Source organism: Acomys russatus, chromosome 6, assembly GCF_903995435.1.
Source record: "Acomys russatus chromosome 6, mAcoRus1.1, whole genome shotgun sequence".
In the NCBI taxonomy this organism is placed as follows: domain Eukaryota; kingdom Metazoa; phylum Chordata; class Mammalia; order Rodentia; family Muridae; genus Acomys; species Acomys russatus.
The window spans coordinates 39,911,235-39,929,652 of record NC_067142.1 but is presented as its reverse complement, the minus strand read 5'-3'; positions in this window follow the sequence as shown (position 1 = coordinate 39,929,652).

Sequence of the window (18,418 nt, the reverse complement as noted above, 5' to 3'; positions counted from 1 at the left end):
GGTCTAAAAAAACGACTTTATGAAAACCAACTAAAAATATTTGATACTGTCAACTTGGCTAAGAATCCATGGCAGGCAAGTTCGTAGTTCCTAGAAAAGGACTTATTGAGCTAATAAGGTGTAATGATAAACTGAATTCTTATTAATTATCTTTATAGCCATAATTCATGGCAGTTCTCCAACTTCATTAGAGAAGATGAGAACTAATACAGAGAAATAAAACTATCTGGAAAATAGATAACATGGAGTGCTCACCCATAAATTTTACACCACAGTTCAGGGATAACTGCAGAAGGAGGTAGAGAAATTGTAATTGCTAGATGCATCGGATGGTTGCTGCCAGGCAGTATTTTCCAAGCATATCAGTGCCCTTGCATCCATGGGCTCCTAAAATCTGTGACTATGTGCACAAGATCAAGCCAGCTGAAATTCTAGGTTGGAAGGGACAGATGTTCTCAAACTATTACCTGTTCTTGAAAGCTGTTGTCGATTAACGGCAATGGAAAAGGGGTGGTCAATTTCTTGAGATGTGAACCCTAAAAGGCTGTGCCTAAACAGGATAGTACCATACCTTTGAGCATACTAGCAACACTAAAATTTAGTCGGTTTATAAAAGAATACATTATTTTGGGAGGATAAAATGGTTAGGACATGGGAGGACCTGTAGGGGAAAGAATGGGCACACTTGAGCAAAATGCATGATATACTTACATAAAAGTATCAAATAAATAAATACTTAAAATGTTGGCTTGCACTGGGTATGGAAAAAATACATTATATGTTTATATGAAACTGTGAAATAGGGAGATCAAAGATGGTGGCAAAGAACTTCAGAGTAAGAGAGACTGCAGAGTGGCCAGTAGGCAGTTCTGTGGACAACAAAAGACCAGTAGCTGTACTTCTCAGGTGAAAAGAGACCCATGGTGAGAGAAAGGACCAGGTCCAATCTTAGGATCCCAAGATAATCCCAGGAAGAGTCCTCAAGCTCATGATGGAGCATGATCTCAGGCTCTAGCCACCACATACTTGCAGCATCCCATGGGTGGATACCTTCCAGGTACAGTTAAGTAATGAAACTTACTGTAATATTATGTTACATAAGCTTTATCAAAACAATTTTCTTTCTTTTCATTTTCTATTTTTTATTTTTTGCTGAAAATATCTAAAAATATCAGTAATTACCCTCTCAGTTAGACAAAGTTGACTTTCTCTTTGCAATACAAGTTAACCACAAGAAATATTATTTGTACAAAATATAATGTATTGGTATTCTGGTTTGGATGAGTGTGAATAGCAGCAACTTGGCCACAGTTTCTTTTATTCTAGTCTCTCTGACTAACTGCATTCCAGCAAAAATAATACTGAGCTAATTACAAGATTGAGAGTTGTTCATGTTTACCTGTTATGACCTTTCTTTTTTTTATTAATTTACTCATATTACATCTAAATGGTTATCCCATCCCTTGTATCCTCCCATTCCTCCCTCCCATTTTTCCCTTACTCTCCTCCCCTATGACTGTGACTGAGGAGGATTTCTTCCCCCTGTATATACTCATAGGATATCAAGTCTCTTCTTGGTAGCCTGCTATTCTTCCTCTGACCTTTAAACAATTTTCGAAAATATCTAGAGCATCTTGTTTCATTTTTTGTTCACTTGATCATGGGATATCTCACAGTATTGCTATCCCAGTAATCTTAAATGCTGGACTTCACAAAACTATAGATTAATTACTAAGTAACTGTAGACTTTCTGATTGACTTACATTTCTTCCCACAATCCTCCTTACTATTTACACTAACCTGATTACATTATGGATGATTAAACAGTTGACTGCATGATGAAAGACTTCATACATGTGGTTTTTATCCATCTATAAGATCTCTTTAAACTGTTACTTGAAATGTCCTAGTACTTTAAATCCAACTAATGTCCACTCAAATTGTGGTGTTCACTGACAAGTCCACATAAAATGCTCTTTTATCCTACTCAAAATAAAAAAGAAAGAAAAGTGTGATTTGTTAACATTATTTGTGAGAATGTTAGAATTAATTTGTATGTTGAGAAACCTCATGGTTCTATTAATATTTAACCATATTCATTGCTTGCAAGAGCACAGTTGGATTCTTTTAGAAAGAAAGAAATCCTGTAATCATAAATTTTACCACCAGTTTAGTTTCCTGGGAGACTCAGCTTTGGGAAACAATATGTCCAACTGTAAATTTCAAATTTATCACAATTATGAATATACAAAAAAATCTAAATTCAATCATGAATGAAGAAGCTAGGCTAAACACATCATTGTGGGTTAAGAAGGTTTAAAATAAGAGTACAAATTAGGCAAGATGTTTATTTTAAAATACTTATTTTTCTTTCTATATAACTCGTCTTTCATCTATTAATCATTATTGCTGTGATTTATTATCTCTGTGCTGAGCATGGTGCAAGCTTGTGATCCAAGCACTGGGAAGGCAGAAACAGGAGGATCTGGCCAATACAGATTAATTGTTGACACCAGATTAATAAGTAATTGGCCCTGTCTCATGAGAGGTGAAAGGTATTTCTCAGGATGATCACAGACATTGTCCTCAGGCTGCCACATAGACCTGTGCTTCCCAACACATAATATTTCACGTACACACACACACACACACACACACACACACACACACACACACACAATCTACACATTTAAAAATCACCAAGGAAGGCACTCACAATATATCTGCTGAAGTTTGTGAGATCATCAGTCTGATATCTTGTAAAATTTCTGCCTGTCTGCCATATTAAGCAGTATTTTATGTAGCAAAATACTTTCATCTTTTGTATCTACAAACTTTAGAAAGAATAGCCTAGTGTTCATATTGATTCTTCCCCCTGTATCTTTTTTTTTTCTTTTCGGTTTTTTGAGACAGGGTTTCTCTGTGTAACAGCCCTGACTCTCTTGGACTCACTTTGTAGATTTTTCTTATAGTTTTTAAGGATGTTTTTCAAATTTACTTACCTTTTATAAAATGTATATACGTTCAAAACTTATATACACAAGTTATAGCTTTATCTTACACAAATTGAAAATGCAAATAGCACTCCACATGTTAACCTGGGATTATATTGCCAGGTATCATATTTCTAGGGGTAACAGGCAAGGAGACCTATGATGCACTCATTTACGCTTAAGAAACTGGTGACAGATGCTAAGGAAAATGGAGGACATGGACACTGTGTAAATTTTTGACAAATAGTACAAAATGCTTCCTAAATGTGGCCTCTTGAAAATGTCTAATTTGTTGCTAGTTTAAAGGGTTACCACTGAACTTATATTCCAAAGTATCTATGGATGTTAAAATTTTCTGGGGACATATAATAAAAATAATTGTTAGATAATGAATATGGATAGGAAGTACACCACAAAATTTGGAAAGGTTTTAAATCTTGCCAAAATTGTACGATGAAGGGAAATACAAAGCCTTTATTGTTTAGCCATCACTGAACGTCCTGAAGCCAAGACAAGGTTGGCTCTCATCCCAGACGAACATAAATGAAATTGACGGAGTTACACACCTAGGTGACTGCTTGCCCATGAGCTTGCATACAATATTAGTCACATGAGAATATATGCAATTGTTGCTATTGGGATAACAAATTATTCCAACCAATATGTGCAATCTCTAAAAGTATGAATTATAAAGAAAAATAGAAGAAGTTCATTTCATTCTCTGAAATGTAATGGAAGGTTCAAAGTCAGCAGGGATAACACAGTCATTTCCAATCTACTACTTGCACTTGAAAAGAAGGTGAAAACTGCATTATGTTTTTAGAATACTCATTCAAGCTTTCACAGTTTGAAAGTAAAGCAAACCATATCTGTCACTTTTCTGTGATCCTGATTTTGGCAGCACCTGCAGGACCTCACTGCTCTAGTTCCTAGTCCAGAACACAGCTGTGGATCCCAACAGCTAGGCCAAGCACAGGTCTGAGGCCAGAGCCTAGCAGGTAGGTCTGGGGCTTCTTGCTTTCAGACAGGAACTGATGGACCTCCAGAACTGAAGTCCCACCTCTCTCTCAGTGGTGCCTACAGTGCTTTAGGGGTAAGCAACCCTACACTAAAGAGACACATGTATCTACACATATACCACATATATGTACATTTATGTGTGTGTCACAATGATAATTAAAGAAAAAGTTATATACTTTCATTGAAAAAAATAGGTGGGTCAGGAAAGGGTTTGGAGGGAAAAGACAAAGACAAAGAAAATTATATAATTATATTTTAATTAAAAAATGGAAAGCTGAATAGAATAAAGTAGTTCAAGCAGAGTGAACTCTATGAGCTAATGCATGATATTTAAGGGCAAAAGATAGAGATCACAGATGCTCATTATGACAGAAAAGGGTAAAATATGTATTCATGTCAGGTGAAAAATTGATGGTGTTTTAGAATTACTATGCTGGGTAAGAACAGATTGATTCAATATAAATTAACTAGAAGAAATAGTTGAAAAGTGGACACTAAGCACTTACAGTGTTTTCCCATGCATTTTGACTTGCATACATTTTCACTCACATTTTGTCATTTTAAAATAGTATTATTCATGGGACAATCAGAACTGATAAAATAAGTCCTATCAATTCTCTTCTTTCTGTATTTTGTTTTATTGACAGTCATAACAAACAGTTTAATAATTGTAGATCACTTACTGCTTGTATGTTCTTCCTATAATTTTTTTAAACTATTATGCAACTCCTATGTCCATTTTTGCTGCAGGCTACATAGCAATTTCTAGACATGGAATATATTTCCAATCATGTAAAAACAGATTGCCTCTCACAGCACAAGTGCCAGTGCATACTGATGACTGAAAACTAGCTATGAACACTGCTAGTAATGCACAGAGTCACTGCACACATGGCTCCACAATTTTTGTGCCTGAAGTATCTGTCTGTAATTATTAGCAATGATTAAAGTTCATTTTGTTCTTCTGACAACCTGTGAGTCCCTGGTGCCTGCTGTCAAGGAAGTATCTTATAATGCACAAGGAAACTTTGGCAATGAAGGAACCTAAAGGTCATCACTGAAATTATAGTGTGTGTGTGTGTGTGTGTGTGTGTGTGTGTGTGTGAAATACTGTAAAGGAGAAGAAAGATTGCTGAGAGGCTTTGTAATTTTGTCTTCTATATATAGCATCATTCTTAATTTGACAATAATGGATTTAGAGGAACAATTGAAAAGTTGGGAGTTTTTTTTATAGTAGTATACATTCATTGTATGAGTGGCTTTCATTGTAACGTTGCTCATATTAATGTGACATCGTCAGATCTGTTTATTGTGACCGTTTTGCCCATCAGCTTGCACTTATCTCCATAAATGATCTGTAGGATTAGTTACAATTTTCTTGTCCTTTCCTTTTTAAATTTCATGAATGAGAGGAAATACCTGACAGTTGTCATTCTAAGTTCAGGTCATTGTGCATATACACACTTCTGTCCAATTCTGTCCAAGTTCCTATAAATTATATATTTTGTACTTCATAACTCATATAAATAGCCATGTAATATAATAATCTTTATGTATTTATCCATTCGTGAATACTAAGGCTATTTTATAACTTGTCTTTTGTGAATAATAGCACAGTGAACATAGAATGAAAGTGCCCTATCAATATGCTTATGTATTCAGGAATGGTGAAATTAAATCCTGTAGTAGCTGCATTTCAAGTTGGATTGTGGGACTTTTTAACTAATTATCATAATGGCTACAACAATTTACATTTTTCACATCTGCAGAAGTAACAGTGCAATATCTGTGGCTCCTCTATACATGTTCATACACATACACATGCACAGATCTAGAGATAGATACATGTGCACACACACAGACAGACACAGACACACACACACACACACACACACACACACACACACACACACACACACACTGTCCTCTACCAGCATTTGTTTACTTGATGACAGCCATTCTTACAAAGGTAAAATCCAATCACAATGTAGCTTTGATTTGGGTTTAGTGGATATTAGAGGATTAAGAGGATGACAGTTTAAATGTTTGTAAGCCCTTAGCTGTTTTTCATATGAATGGTATCATCTACTCTGTAAATTTTTCCATTTATTGATTTTTGTGGTTTTAATTTTGTTTAATGTTTTAGAATATATTCTAGATATAAACCATTTTTCAGATGAACAATAGACAAATATTTTTCTTTATTCAACAGTCTGTATCTTGACTTGAAAACTGCTCCTTCTGCAGACGTTTTCCATTGTGATGGAATCACATTTGTTGATTATTGCTATTATTTCCTGGATTGTGGGCTTCTATACATAAAAGGGTTACTTTTGCATAGATCCTGGTGTGTTTTTCAACCCTTGTGTTTTAGTGTTTTGAAAGTGTGAGGCCTTGTAAGTCTTTGAAATATTTCTATCGGTTTTTTTGTATCATTTGAAAAATAAAGTTAAGTAACTTGTATAAAAAATTAGATTTCACAGTAAATTTTTAGAGAGGCTATCTGTCTGCATCTCAAGTGTATGTATTTGCACATCTGTAGAGAATCATACAGCTGTAACTTCTCTGTTCTTTCATTTAAACACCTTCTTCTATGCTAAGACCTTGCAGCTTTCTTCTGTGGTATGTAGTTTAATAGCAAGACCCTCTGTTCTTCCATAATTGCCACTGTCTCTCAGCTTTCCTTTGGTTATATAGTGTCCTTTGTATTTCTGTATGGATTTTATGGTTAATTATTTTGTGAGACTAATGTAGATTACTTCCATTTACATTGTCCTTTTAGGAACTGCATTAGCACAACCTCAATATGACAGTTAATCTATTGCCCTGAATGGTGCTTTATATTACTTCATATGGAAAATTGACTTTGACAAACTTTTCTTTAGGTTGGTGCCCTTTTTTCAATAATTTCACCACCCTGCCTGCTGTCTTGGGACATAATCAGTTGGCCTGGACTGTGTGCCACCTCAACTTCCATTGCGGCCCCTTCCTCCCACCCGCAGTTGCAGTCTACAAGCCAGGTTCCTCTAAGCCACCTACGCTCCCAGCTGCCCTGGGACATGTCCAATGGGTTGGAGCTACAAATCAGTCTGTCCTCCACTGATGGAGACTCTTTCCGTAGCCATCAACCCAAATACCTCAGTATTATACAAGTAAGAGATCCCCCTCCTCTCTTCTAAGCCCTCTTCGCTGCCCAGAGGTACATATCATTCCCTACCTCCATTTCCGGGTTGTCAACCAGCCAACACATCGCTAGATTCTTTGGCATCATACAGAAAAACCAGGGACAACCAGATGGTTAAAGGACAGCATAAGAACACAAACAACAAGAGCCAATATAATAAGGCACCATCAGAGCACAGCGATCCTATTACAGCAATTCCTAGATGCTATAACAGAACCGAAGCAAAAGAAAATAAATGTGAATCCAATCTTATAAAGATGATAAAAACCTTTAAAGAAGAAATGAATAAATCTCTTAATGAAATAGAAGAAAATACAATCAAATAGATAAAGGCCTTAAATGAGAACACAAATAAATCCCTTAAAGAAAGTAAAAAAAAAAAAAAAAAAAATTAAATCAGTGAAGAAGATGAATAAATGTGTTCAAAGCTGAAAAGGGAATTAGAAGCAATTTAAAAAAAAAAAAAAAAACACAAACTGATGGAATCTGGGAGGTGGAAAAGCTAGGGAAGAGAACTGGAACAGCAAGCACCAAGAACAGCTTACAAGAAGTGAAACAGAATCTAAGGCATAAAAGATAAAATAGAAGAAATTGATACATCAGTCAAATAAAATGTTAATTCTAATAATGTCCTGACACAAAACACCCATATACCATGAAAAGACCAAACTTAAGGATAACAGAAATAGAATAAAGGGAAGAATTCTACCTCCAAAGAATAAAAAATATGGGGATCCAAGATGGCGGCGAGCAGTGTGGACTGCGTTTGGAGGCTCCAGTGAACAATTCAGGGAATTGCACAGATTTCTGAGCCAGGAACACCGAGGTCCGAACATCACGGCAGCAGGAGTGCTCCACGGTTCGGAGGGACCAGGGTGCGGAGGACCTGCGTGCCCCTGCACACGGGAGGAGTGTGGTTTTTCTCTGATCGGAGCGGCAGCGGCAGAGGCAGCAGCACCAGCTGCACCAGCAGCGGCGGCTGAGGTTTGCAGCTCATAGCCTTCCGGTGGAGGCGATTGGTGTGGTGGCTGGTGGGAATTGCTGCGGGAGAGGGGACTCGGGCAGGATTTGGGTCTCGTGGAGCCTTTGGATCCAGACTAGACTCCGCGGACAGTTCGGCCCCAGAGTCCCGGGTATTGGCCCGGCCCAGCAAACAATTCTGCCTGAGGCACTAACTCAGCGTGGCCATAGCTCCCCTGCTGTGGCACAGGCTTAGTTGAGCACGCTGCTCCACACTAGGCACCACCTCAGCTCAGCGGCAGCTCCCCTGCGGTGACACAGTCTGGGCGGAGCACTTGTTCCACCACTGGCGCTAACTCAGAGCAGCCGCAGTTCTCCTGCTGTGGCGCAGGCTTGGTGACGTGCTCGGTTCCATCCTAGGCACCACCTCAGCTCAGCGGCAGCTCCCCTGCGGTGACACAGTCCGGGCGGAGCACTTGTTCCACCACTGGCGTAACTCAGAGCAGCCGCAGTTCTCCTGCTGTGGCGCAGGCTTGGTGACGTGCTCGGTTCCATCCTAGGCACCACCTCAGCTCAGCGGCAGCTCCCCTGCGGTGACACAGTCGGGGCGGAGCACTTGTTCCACCACTGGCGCTAACTCAGAGCAGCCGCAGTTCTCCTGCTGTGGCGCAGGCTTGGTGACGTGCTCGGTTCCATCCTAGGCACCACCTCAGCTCAGCGGCAGCTCCCCTGCGGTGACACAGTCGGGGCGGAGCACTTGTTCCACCACTGGCGCTAACTCAGAGCAGCCGCAGTTCTCCTGCTGTGGCACAGGCTGGACAGAGCTCTCGGGTCCACCAGCTCTAAGACTCTGGTTGGACACAGTGTGCAGTTTGAATCCAGAATTCCTGGCTGAGATTGGTGGTCAGTTCGGGCCCTGAGTCAATAACTGACCACAGCACGCACTTTGGGCCAAAAGGCCCTAGCGGAGCTTGGTGCGTAGTCCCAGCCCAAAAATTCTGGCTGGACCCTGTGTGCATTTTGGGCCCAAAATCCCTAGCTGAGCTTGGCAGACGGTTCAGGCCCTGAGAATCTAGCTGAGTTCTGCCCGTGGTTCGGTCCCAGTGCTCCTGGCTGGACTTGGCAGGGAACACAGAAGGCTGTGGATACCTTGGCCTGACCCAACGCTCATTCAGAGACCCAGAACAATTGCAGGATCCACAGCAGAGGGGGACTGAGGATCACTGGCTGTGAGAGACCAGAACAACAGGGCTAACCTCCTAACATCCACACCAGTGAAGCTTTGAGCTCGCAGCCTAGGGAAATCGTAAGAAAACAAGTGAATCTATCGTCAGACACCCTCCATTCAACTCTGGAAGCTACCCAACAAAAACAAAGACGGCAAGATGTCTAAAGGACAACGAAAAAGCATACGCAAAAAACCCCAAAACAACATGGCGTCTCCAGTTTCCAGCTATCCCAAAGAAAACCACCCAGAGAACTCAAATACAACGGAAATACAAGAAAATGACCTCAAATCCTTAGTAATGAGGATGATAATGGAGGAAACAAATAAAATTCGTAATCAAATGCAGGAAGATGCAGACAAACAGGTGAGAGACATAAAAGAAGCACATAGAGTGGAACTGGAAAAATTGCAGGAAAATGCAAACAACCAGATGAAAGAAATAAGTAAAACGGTTCAAGCTCTGAAGACCTATAAAGAGGCAATGGAAGAAACTCAGGAATATACAAAAAATCAGATGAAAGAAATCAAAAAATCAGTTCAAGATCTGAAAATGAAAATGGATTCAATGATAAACACACAGACAGAAGAAAAACGAGAACGTGAGACCTCAGAGAAGAAGGCGAGCAACACAGAGGTGAGCTTTTCTAACAGAATCCAAGAGATGGAAGAACGAATCTCAGGGCTAGAAGATACAATCACAGATATTGAATCAACCATTAAAGAAAATGCCAAATCTGGAAAACTCATGACACAAAACATCCAAGAAATTAAGGACACCATGAAAAGAAGAAATTTGCGGATAATAGGCATTGAAGAAAGAGAAGATATCAGACTCCAGGGCCCAGAAACTATTCTCAACAAAATCATAGAAGAAAATTTCCCCAATCTAAAGAAAGAGATGCCTATAAACATACAAGAGGCCTACAGAACACCAAATAGAATTGACCAGAAAAGAAAAACTGCCCACCACATAATAATCAAAACACAAAACATGCAGAACAAAGAAAAAATATTAAAAGCTGCAAGGGAAAAGGGCCAAATAACATTTAATGGTAAACCTATCAGAATTACACCTGACTTCTCAGCAGAGACCATAAAAGCCAGAAGGGCCTGGACAGAGATCCTGCAAACCCTAAGAGAACACAGATGCCAGGCCAAACTACTTTACCCAGCAAAATTATCAATAACCATTGATGGAGAAAACAAAATATTCCATGACAAAAACAAATTCAAACAGTACCTATCCACAAACCCAGCTTTACAGAAGGTACTAGAAGGAAAACTCCATCCCAAAGGGTCAAGCTACAACCAAAACTACCCAGGAAATAGATAACTATCCCATGGCAAAAACACAACTACACAAACGCTCGACTGGAAACAACATCAAAATTAAGACTCTTAACAGTCACTGGACATTAATATCTCTCAACATCAATGGCCTCAATTCTCCAATAAAAAGACACAGACTAACTGAATGGGTACATAAACAAGATCCAACATTCTTCTGCATCCAAGAAACACATCTCACCCATAATGAAAGGCATTATCTCAGGGTAAAAGGTTGGAAAAAAATATTCCAAGCAAATGGTCACAAGAAGCAAGCAGGTGTAGCCATTTTAGTATCGAACAAAATAGACTTTCAACCAAAATTAATCAAAAGGGATGAGGAAGGACACTTCATACTCATCAAAGGTAAAGTCAACCAAGATGACATCACAATTCTGAACATCTATGCTCCCAATACAAGGGCACCCACATTTGTAAAAGATCTCCTAAAAAGCTTAAACCACACATCGATCCCCACACAATAATAGTGGGAGACTTCAACACCCGACTCTCACTGAAGGATAAGTCATTGAAACAGAAACTAAGCCGAGAAATAACATCATTAACCAATGCCATGGGTCAAATGGATCTAACAGATATCTATAGAACCTTTCACCCAAACAAGAAAGAATACACCTTCTTCTCTGCACCCCATGGAACCTTCTCCAAAATTGATCACATCGTAGGTCACAAAGCAAGCCTCAACAGATACAAGAGGATTGAAATAATACCTTGTATCCTATCAGATCACCATGCTCTTAGGCTGCAATTCAACAACAACAGAAATAACAAAAAGCCTACACGTTTGTGGAAACTAAACAACTCTCTGCTAAATGACACCTGGGTCAGGGAAGAAATAAAGAAAGAAATCAAGGAGTTTCTGAAATTCAATGAAAATGAAGAAACAACATACCCAAATTTGTGGGATACATTGAAAGCAGTGCTAAGAGGAAAATTCATAGCACTAAGTGCCTTTAAAAAGAAATTGGAAACATCGCACATAAGCATCTTAACAACACAACTGGAAGCCCTAGAAAAAAAAGAAGCAGAAACACCCAAGAGGAGTAGACGCCTGGAAATAATCAAACTCAGGGCTGAAATTAACAAATTAGAAACTAAGAAAACAGTCCAAAGAATCAACAAAACCAAAAGCTGGTTCTTTGAGAAAATCAACAAGATAGACAGACCATTAGCCAAACTAACTAAAAGGCAGAGAGACAGTATTGAAATCAACAAAATCAGAAATGAAAAGGGAGACATAACAACAGACACTGAAGAAATTCAAAGAATCATAAGATCCTACTTTGAAGGCATATACGCCACAAAATTTGAAAATCTAAGAGAAATGGACGATTTTCTTGATCAAGTTCACTTGCCAAAGTTGAATGAAGAACAGATAAACAAGCTAAATAGTCCCATTTCCCCTACAGAAATAGAAGCAATCATCGATGGTCTCCCAACCAAAAAAAGCCCAGGGCCAGATGGTTTCAGTGCAGAATTCTACCAGACCTTTAAGGGCGAGCTAATACCGATACTCTTCAAGCTACTCCAAAAGATAGAAATGGATGGAAAATTACCAAATTCATTCTATGAGGCCATAGTCTCATTGATACCTAAACCTCACAAAGACTCAACAAAGAAAGAGAATTTCAGACCAATTTCTCTTATGAACATAGATGCAAAAATACTAAATAAAATACTTGCAAAACGAATACAGGAGCACATCAAAGATATCATTCATCACGACGAAGTAGGCTTCATTCCAGGCATGCAGGGATGGTTTAATATACGGAAATCCATCAATGTAATCCACCATATAAACAAACTGAAAATAAAAAACCACATGATCATCTCCTTGGATGCAGAGAAAGCATTTGATAAAATTCAACACCCATTCATGTTTAAAGTTTTAGAGAGATCGGGGATACAAGGCACTTTCCTCAACATAATAAAGGCTATATACAGCAAGCCAATAGCCAAAATCAAAGTAAATGGTGAGATACTCAAGGAAATTCCTCTCAAATCGGGAACAAGGCAAGGCTGCCCACTCTCTCCATATCTCTTCAATATAGTACTCGAAGTTCTAGCCAGAGCAATAAGACAACAAAAGGAGATCAAGGGTATCCAAATGGGAAAGGAGGAAGTCAAATTATCCCTCTTTGCAGATGATATGATAGTGTACATAAGTGACCCTCAAAACTCCACCAGAGAACTCCTAAAGCTGATAAACACCTTCAGCAAATTGGCTGGATACAAAATTAACTCAAAAAAGTCTGTAGCCTTCCTATACACAAATGACAAGCTTGCAGAGGAAGAAATTAGGAAAACCACACCCTTCACATTAGCCACAAGCAATATAAAATATCTAGGAGTTACCCTAACTAAGCAAGTGAAGGACTTGTATGAAAAAAATTTCAAAACTCTGAAGAAAGAGATTGAAGATGACCTGAGAAGATGGCGTGATCTTCCTTGCTCATGGATCGGGAGAATTAACATAGTAAAAATGGCCATCCTACCAAAAGCAATCTACAGATTCAATGCAATCCCTATCAAAATAACTACACAATTTTTTAAAGACATTGAAAGTTCAATTCTGAACTTCATATGGAAAAACAAAAAACCCAGAATAGCTAAAACAATCTTGTACAATAAAAGGTGCTCCGGAGGAATCTCCATACCTGATCTCAAACTGTACTATAAAGCAATAGTACTTAAAACAGCATGGTACTGGCACAGCAACAGGCTGGTTGATCAGTGGAATCGAATCGAAGACCCAGATATGAATCCACACACATATGGTCACTTGATTTTTGACAAAGAAGCCAAATCCATTCAATGGAAAAAGGATAGCATCTTCAACAAATGGTGCTGGTCTAACTGGAGGTCTATGTGTAAAAAAAATGAAACTGGACCCATATTTGTCACCTTGCACAAAACTCAAATCCAAGTGGATTAAAGACCTCAACATAAAACCAGAGACACTAAGCCACTTAGAAGAAAAAGTGGGAAAGAGCCTGGAACATATTGGCACAGGAGACAACTTCCTGAACAGAACACCAACGGCCCAGGCCTTAATGTCAACCATTAATAAATGGGACCTCATGAGGCTGAGAAGCTTCTGTAAGGCAGGAGACACTGTCAAGAGAACAAAGCGACAGCCTACAGACTGGGAAAAAAAATCTTCACCAACCCTACATCTGACAAAGGTCTAATATCCAAAATATATAAAGAACTCAAGAAATTAAACACCACCAAACCGAATAACCCAATTGAGAAATGGGGCTTGGAACTAAACAGAGAATTCTCAACAGAGGAGTATCAAATGGCTGAGAAACACTTAAAGAAATGCTCAACCTCCTTAGTCATCAGGGAAATGCAAATCAAAACAACTCTGAGATTCCATCTTACACCCATCAGAATGGCTAAGATCAAAAATTCAAGCGACACCACATGCTGGTGAGGATGTGGGGAGAGAGGAACACTCCTTCATTGCTGGTGGGAATGCAAACTAGTACAGCCACTTTGGAAATCTATCTGGTGCTATCTCAGAAAAATGGGAATAGGGCTTCCTCAAGACCCAGCTATTCCACTCCTTGGAATATACCCAGAAGATGCTCCAGCACACAACAAGAAAATTTGCTCAACCATGTTCATAGCAGCCTTATTCATAATAGCCAGAACATGGAAACAGCCTAAGTGTCCCTCAGTAGAAGAGTGGATAAAGAAACTGTGGTACATATACACTATGGAATACTACTCAGCTATTAAAAACAAGGAATTCCCGAAATTTGTGGATAAATGGATTGAGCTAGAAATGATCATAATGAGTGAGTTAACCCAGAAGCAGAAAGAATCAAATGGTATATACTCACTTATATCTGCATACTAGCCCAAGGGGCATGTCCCACGAAAGCCTTCACTTACCAGGAAACTGGGACAGAGGGGAAGGCACCCTATTGGGACTCTAAATGAGAGACGCATGGGAGAACAGCAAAATAAAAGGATCCAGAGGGTCCTAGAAATCTACAAGTAGAACAATATGATAGGCAGATTTGGGCCCAGGGGTCCCGCTCAAACTAAGGCACCAGCCAAGGACAATACAGGAGGTAAACTTTAAACCCCTTCCCAGATCTAGCCAATGGTCAGAATATTCTCCACAGTTGAGTGGAGAATGTGATACGACTTTCTCACATACTCTGGTGCCTCATATTTGACCATGTCCCCTGGAGGGGGAGACCTGGTGGCACTCAGAGGAAGGACAGCAAGTAGCCAAGAAGAGACTTGATACCCTATGAGAATATATAGGGGGACGTAATCCCCCTCAGGAACAGTCATAGGGGAGGGGAATAATGGGAAAATGGGGGGGGGGGAGGAATGGGAGGATACAAGGGATGGGATAAACATTGAGATGTAACAAGAATAAATTAATAAAAAAAAAAAAAGAAAAAAAAAGAATAAAAAATATTTTCAAACAAATCATAGAAGAAAATGTTCCCAACCCTAAGAAATAAATGCCTATGAGCATAAAGAAGCTTACAGAATACCACTTAGATAGGATCAGAAAACACAGACTCTCCTGTTATATAATCAAAACAACAGCTGGATTTTTGCATGTAGAAGAAAGCAAATAGATCCATATTTATCTCCTTGCACTAAACTCAAGTACAAGTGGATCAAAGCCCTCAAAATAAAACCAGATATACTAAATCTAATAGAAAAGAAAGTGAGGGAAAGCCTTGCACTTATTGGCCCAGGAGACAACTTTCTGAACAAACTCCAACAGCTCAAGGAAAGTGATCAGTGTTTAATGAATGAGTCCTCTTGAATTTGAAAAGCTTCTAAAAGGCAAAGGACACCATCAGTAGGGCAAAAAGGCAGCCTAAGAAAGGGGAAAGATATTCACCACCAAAAGAGGGCTAATATTGAAAATATATAAAGAACTCAAGAAATTAAACAGTAACAAACCAAATTACTCTATTAAAAATGTGGTACAGAGGAAAACTGAGAGTTCTCAACCAAGGAAACTCTAATGGCCAATGTCTGAGAAGCACTTAAAGAAATGCTCAGTATCCTTAGTGATCAGGGAAATGCAAATCAAATTTACTTTGAGACTTTAACCTCTCAGAATTGCTAAAATCAAAATCAAGTGACAGCACATGCTGATGATGATGTGGAGAAAAGGGAACACTCCTCCATTGCTGGTGGGAGTACACACTTATACAATCACTGTAAAATCAATCAAGAGGTTTCTCAAAAAAAAAAAAAAAAAAAAAGGAAATACATCTACCTCAAGCCTTATAGCTGTACCACTCTTGGACATATATCCAAAAGATGCTCCACCATGTCATAAGGACACTTGTGCACCATGTCCATAGCAGCTTTATTTGTAATAGTCAGAAATTGAAAACAACCAAAATGCCCCTCAGTTGAAGAATGAAAAAAGAAACTATGGTACTTTTCCACAATGGAATTCTGCTATTAAAAACAAAGCCATCATGCAATTTGATGGCAGATGGATGGAACTGGAATAGATCATCCTAAGTGAGGTAAAACCAACTGAAAGAAAGGTATGTATGTTATCACATATAAGTGGATCTTAGATACAGAGCACAGGAAAACCATGATACAATCCATAGACCCACAGCAGCCAAGGAGTACCCAAGAAGAGATGTTTGAATCTCACTGAATTAGTAGTAGTTTTACATTAAAATAATAGTTCCAAAATGACAGTGGCTATTTGTTTTTAAAAACACCTAAGTTTATCACATGCTAAATAAAAATTTTTGATATTGAGATATATTACATAATGTATTCATACAAGTGAGATGGCTCAGGGTAGAAAGGCTCTTGAAACATGTCCTCGTTTTTTGAAACGTTAATTGTCAATGTACTTTTTACTGGCTCTTAGGTTGAGATGCAGGACAGAGTGAGGTCACTCCCTGATCAGAATGGAAGTAGTGCAAACATAGTTTCTAGCTCCCTCACTTTTTCTCATGTTTGACCATTGACAAAGATTTACCTTGACTCAGTTTTTCATTTATTTTGCTGTGTTAAGAAAAAGTTGTATAAGCCAGGCGTGGTGGCACACGCCTTTAATCCCAGCACTTCGGAAGGCAGAGGCAGGTGGATCGCTGTGAGTTCGAGGCCAGCCTGGTCTACAAAGTGAGTCCAGGATGACCAAGGCTACACAGAGAAACCCTGTCTCGAAAAACAAAAACAAAAAGAAAAAAATAAGAGAAAAAGAAAAAGTTGTATATTAGTGGATATTTATGTGAAACTTTGGAATTTGCAGACATTTATTTCTTCTCTTGATGTAAAGTCCTTTAAATTTAAATCAACCTTTTAACTTCTTCTGGTAACTTCTCTCAATACCCCAGAATTACTACATGAAGTAATTCTGAACTTTCATTTGAAAGTTAATTGAAATGTGAGTGTGAGAGTAGGCATGTGCTTGTCTGAGTGGCTATCTTCATACAGCTGTGTGATGCATTATTTCTGAGTTTATCACAATAAGGTGATTTTATTTAAAATAAGAATTTTAAAATCTCTGTTTCAATATAAAACCCATATTGCTCATATATTTTGTCTTATAATTCTAACTTGAGAGCCAATAGTCCTTAGATGATAGTAACACTGTACAACTAACTTTGTATTCTTTTTGTTATTGTTCTTTGTTTGTTTCAAGACAAGGTTTCTATGTGTTGGCTGTCCTGGATTTGCTTTGTATACCAGGCTAGCCCTGAACTCACAGAGATCCATTGCCTCTGCTTATTCTAGTGCCTGGATTACAGACATGTGCCTTTACATCTGGTTTAACTTTGTATACTTTATCTCAGTTTTTTGTAATCACTCTCTCCACTCCACCTTCTCCTCTGATGCTCTTGATGTTTGATTGCACAGTGAAAATGCTATTTTTCCTGTTCATCTATGAGAAAGAATTAAGTCACTTAATATATTCTGTTTACTCTTCATGTTTACTTTTCCATTTTAAAATTTATAAACATATTCATAAAATACAAAGGAAATAATGGCCAAAACTTATTACTCTAAAGAAAAAAATCTACAGATGGTGGCAGATATCTTTTAATTCCTACTTTACAAGAAAAAGGAGAATTGGCCTATGATTCTGTCTTAAGTTTATTCTAAAAGAAAATCTCATATTAAGTCCACATATTTTGTAATGTTGTAAGGTACATATGGCAAGAATACTTAATGTTGAAAATAAGAAACATTTACCATTAAAATATTGGTATATTTTTCTTAATGTAATACCTAATTTAAATACATCTTAGAACTTGTAATTTACAATGTTTGTTTACAATATGTTCTATTAATAATTACTGTTAATCTACTTTTCTTTCAATTCTATAATATTGTTTTACTGTTATGCTTAACTAACAAAAAACTTTCTAGAAACATTAAAACAAGTCAATTGTATAGATTACTTTTAAAATGTTTGTAATTAAAAGATAGGATAAAAATGCACACCTGGTAGATAATTTTAACTAAAAGCAAGAAGCCTGAAAATGTTATAATAAGCAGTAAAAACACCACCTGCTATCTGCCTCTTTCTCTTGTAGTTCCACAGTGCATTAGGAACTTGGCACAACAGTACATTTATGTTTGCTAGACAGCTGTGTTATCCTAGTGCAAGTTATTCAGTAAACTGTCTATCCATATATTTTGGTACATACCAGTTTTTTATAT